This window comes from Lactuca sativa, chromosome 3 (assembly GCF_002870075.4).
Source record: "Lactuca sativa cultivar Salinas chromosome 3, Lsat_Salinas_v11, whole genome shotgun sequence".
NCBI classification, from domain to species: Eukaryota; Viridiplantae; Streptophyta; class Magnoliopsida; order Asterales; family Asteraceae; genus Lactuca; species Lactuca sativa.
Genome location: NC_056625.2, coordinates 78,722,449 through 78,727,433, shown reverse-complemented (window position 1 = coordinate 78,727,433; position 4,985 = coordinate 78,722,449). Strand labels below are relative to the sequence as shown.

The following is a 4,985-nucleotide window of genomic DNA, read 5'->3' as shown; positions in this document are numbered from 1 at the left end:
TAAATTGGGAAAAACCACTATAAAATGTCACTCTTTGTAAAATGTTACATAGCTGATAAATCTCCAAGGAGAGAGGATAGAAAGAAGATGAAGTAATGGAATGATTGAAAGTTAACATCTAAAAGGCTTTATATAATAGCATTTACAACAATTTCTAAACAAACTTTAAAACTCAAATTAATAGGAAACTTTCCTACCTAAGAGGTTAATATAACCAAGTAGCCCCATTAATGAGTAAGTCCGGCTCCGATAAAAGCAATAATATATATTTTATAGAAAAGAAAACTTTTAGATGTATTTTTGGTAAAAAAAAGAAAGAAAGAAAGAAAGAAAGAAAGGTGAGCTACACATTTCTACCAAAAATGCATTTTTTTTTTATGGATTTAGGCATTAGACTTTCATTTTTTAGCTTTAACCTCACATTAAGTGTTCCAAGGCTGTCATTTTACCTTAACAGTAAATTTAACTTCTCAATACACTAACCATTGTAGAAAAGGCACTTTGGAAGATTCATTTCTCAATATAGGCATTGTACTTTCAAGTATTCACATATATAGTTCCATAGAATTTAGATTGTGAACAATATATACCTAATAAACATTAAATCAAAGGCCTTGTAACTTGTTTGCTTGTATTATGATCAACACAAGTCACTGAATACAAATTTAGGATATAATAGTGTCCAAATTAACTTACATGACAAAATATATATCGAAGTTATTGAAATGAACACATGTGTACTTATTATGTAAATGAAGAAGTAACAATTGACCTTAATGGAGAAGATAAATAAGGTTTTGGAGGAATTTCCAATGATTCTAGGTCTCCTTCTAACATTTCCAATACCTTCGTAATAGTTGGTCGACTCAAGGGATTTGTTTGTATGCACCATAAGCCCACAATAATCATTTTTCTTACCATCTCATTTTCTTCATCGCTCGTACTCATATGTAGTTCCAAGTCTTCATCTAATTCAACCTTTTTGTATATCCAATGCGGGAAGTGTATTTCACTTGTATGATCAACTCCAACCTCGACATTTTTCCTCCTCCAACAATTTCCAAAATCATCATTCCATAACTGTAAACATCTGATTTGTGTGATACCTGCCCAAAACTCCTAGAATAGAGTTCAGGAGCAATATACCCTGGCGTTCCTCTCATATGGGACATAGATATCATGCTTCTTTTCTCAGGGAATAGCTTGGCAAGGCTGAAATCAGATATTTTAGGAGAAAAATCTTGATCCAAAAGAATATTATGGGTCTTTATGTCAAAATGCAAGATCCGTGTGTTGCAACCACTATGCAAGTATTCTAAGCCTCGAGCAATTACGATAGCAATCTCATGCAATTTTTTCCATCCAAGTTGGCTATTACTCAAAAACGTGTGGTCATATATGAGCTTCTCAAGTGATTCATTAGGCATGAACTCATAGATTAATGCTCTTTGATGGCCCTCAAAGCAAAATCCTACAAGACTTACAATATTTACATGGGAAGTTCTACCAACACTTGCAACTTCATTTATGAAATCTTCACCATTACCTTTCAATTCGCTTAAGATCTTCACGGCCACTAAACTTCCATTAGTTAACGCTCCTTTATACACCGAACCAAATCCACCTTGTCCTAATTTGATTTTGAATGAGTTTGTCATCCTCTTTACTTGCAAATACGTATACCTTTTCGCAAGAAATTCATGATTTTCTAGAAAACTTTCCACATTAACATATTTCTATGTCTTTATTCGCCATCTGAGTTTCCATATGAAACACAAGATTATCACAACCAACATTGTCACAAATCCTACACAAAAAGTTGTGTATGATAAATAAATCCACGACTTGTAAAATTTCCCGAGTTCGAGCTCCGCAAAGCGGGCAAACCCAGCCCCCCCGGGGATTTCCAAGGAAAATTTGCCCACTTATGGGGCATATTTGCAAGAGGCGAACAAAATTGTGCTTTACCGGGTTTGAAACCCGGACCTCAAACCCACGTGGGGATGTAAATCCAATGCATCAAGTCAGTTGAAGTGGCCATCACTTGCTAATGAAGCAGTTATCTCCAAAATTCAAAGAACTGGGAAGCTATTGTCATTGAATTAACTGGAGCTCAAAACCATGGTACCCAAAATATAATTCTAGTACATGGAAAACTTATGTTCATATTATCATCACAAAGTTTCATTATGGATCAAAATATATATATATATATATATATATATATATATATATATATATATATATATATATATATATATATATATATATATATATATTACTATGTATTGTGTTGTTTCTTATTGAAGATGAATTTTTACATTCTTTTTCTTTCTTCTTAACAATTTCTTCATATTTATTGGTCTAAGCTTACACATTGGCACAACAAACTAGTACCAAGGAGAGAGAGAGATAGAGAAAGGATTTGCATGTAAAAAAAACAGGGTTGTTTTGGGAGTTCTTGGCTGGGATTTTTTTTCAAGAATGGACTGAAGAGGAGAAAACAATTGGTTAGTGACGATCCAGAGTTTGTTTGTAGTCTCAATCAAAATCAAGGCAGAATTTTTTTTTTTTTTTTTTTTTTTTTTTTTTTTTTTTTTGAATTACAATTTTCACAACACTTTTTTTTTTGACATATTTTTGGTAAGTTTTCAATTCCGAATCAAGTAAGAAAGAAGTTTCAATTCTTTTTCCTTTTCATGCATGCAAGGTGTTGGATTAAAATCCCCGGTGAGTTTTAGGTCAAAGGAAGTGGTGTTTATTTGGTCTAGGGCAATTATATTCTCTGATTAGGTGGATTGGAAGAGATTGGGTGTTGGATTAATGAAGGTTTGATTGATCCAGAAAGAGGCATTAATGAACAAAGACAACATAGATGGCGACATGATCTCAGTTTCTCCCATCAGGGTTCCATCTTCACCTCAATACAAACCCATTCAACCTAATCTAATCATTCACTCCCGAATTCTAACAAGAAAGACGAAAAAGGTTTGTGCTACTATACCATTAATTTCAGATCATATGACAGGAAAGAGAAAGAAAATGCAATGGCTTTCACAAGAAAATTCCTACATGTATATATATGTGTGCATGCAATTTATATATTTGCCGTACCTAGGATATATTTCAGTTTTCTGAATGGTGCTTCTGCAGCAATCAAACAACAAAAGATAAGTTATATAGTATATGTTAGACATATCAGTTATCCAGTGTATCCAGAATAATTAAGGAGAAAATGAAAAAGGAAAAAGAAGGCGTAAATACCATTTTTGGCTTTGGAACACAGAAACCGTCCACCGGGAGTATCACACTGGCCTTCTTCCTTGTGACACTTATTGCAGTTAGGTGACAGTGTAAATGAAATAGCGAATTGAGTACTGAGAAGAGAAAATATGTTGGTTTCGTTAACTACTTTACATACACCTGCTTCTCCTGGCAGCCATATTACTTGACATGTAGCATAGCCCGATGAGAGAGAAAGCATGAGAAAGTTGTGATTGGTGGTTGGGTTTTTGTAAAGAATCCTAAATCAAAACAAGAAGAAAGATGATGAACATGTGGGTGATTTTAACTCTTCACTCCAAATTCCGACCCCCAAATTGTGATGATTTCTTCTTCTCAATGTAACATCTTTCACTGTTAAAACAAAAATGTTGGGTGGTATACATGGATGCCTTTTTATTTATTTGTAATTAAATGAAAAATAATGTAAAGTAATGTTCGGAATACTTTTGAAATATTTGTTAAATTTATTAGTAGTTCAATTTAAGTGTTTGTGTTTTAAAAAATATAATTTATGCAATATGAAATGTTTGTGTATTAAAAAAATATAATTTTAGTTAAATTTGTAAAAGAAAAAGAAAAAAAATGGAGTGCTGGGGTACTACCACTACATGTGAAATGTTAAGAAATAGGTGTCAGAGAGGTGGCCGGCAAAAAATGACATGACAGTCAAAAAAATGATATGGTAAGGTGTTAGGAGTGCTACCACTCCCTCCAGCCTAATTGTTAAATGTTTATATTCTTATTAAGTTAAGAAGGCCCCGCCACATTCCTTCCCCTCACCTCACTGAAACCTCCCCTATCTACCGATTCCATCATCGGTGGTGGCGAGGTGGTGGTACCGGAAACGTTAATTGTTACTAATTTACTCAACAATACCCTATTTAGGTTTATGTTTGTTATAAAATATGAAGATGCTTGAAATGTAAGAAACCAACACGAAGAGTAGTGAACATCAATATATAAAGTGGAAACTCGAAATCGGGAAAAACCGCTATGAAACGTCGCCCTTATTAAAATGTTACATAACGGATAAATCTCCAAGGTGAGAGGGGAGAAAGAAGGTGAAGTAATGGAATGATTGAAAGTTAACATCTAAAGGACTTATAATAACATTAAAAGGAGTTCTAAAGAAATTCTAAAACCCATAATTAACATGAAACTTTCCTACCTATTAGAACTTCACATTACAGTCAAGTACCAACAAAAAATAGCCAAACTATATATACAAAACAAGCTCAACAATAAGTCAATACAATGCCACAATAACAAATAAACAATGTAACGTTTGGTTCTTGGTACGCATTTTAACCTTATTATTTATTTATTTTGGAAGGGCTACTCGACGAGTTGGTGGCCTTAACTCGTCGAGTAGAAGGCAGAAAAGGTGTGGGTTTTAAGTGAGCTACTCGACGAGTCGAAGTCCTGACTCGACGAATAGGCCAAGCTGGATGAAACCCTAATCTTTGGGGTTTGCGCCGTATTTAAGCATCATATATGGCCTCCATCACCTCCAAACCCTAATCAACCTTGAGTGATCTTGAGCTATTTCTTGCCATTTTTGTGATTAAAGCTAGAAGAAGGAAGCAAAAGGCTTGGAGTTGCAAAAGGAAGGTCAAAGATCAAGACCTAATGACTCATTTCTGTCTTCATAGAGGTATAAAGCTTATACCTTGGCTGTTATTCATATATATCCCCTTCTT

The 4,985-nt window shown here is 34.0% G+C and overlaps 1 pseudogene; it reads right to left on the bottom strand.

Moving 5' to 3' along the window:
- Positions 1 to 744: 744 nt before the first annotated feature.
- LOC111907554 (rust resistance kinase Lr10-like) lies at positions 745 to 1,673 on the bottom strand (annotated as a pseudogene).
- Positions 1,674 to 4,985: the final 3,312 nt, after the last annotated feature.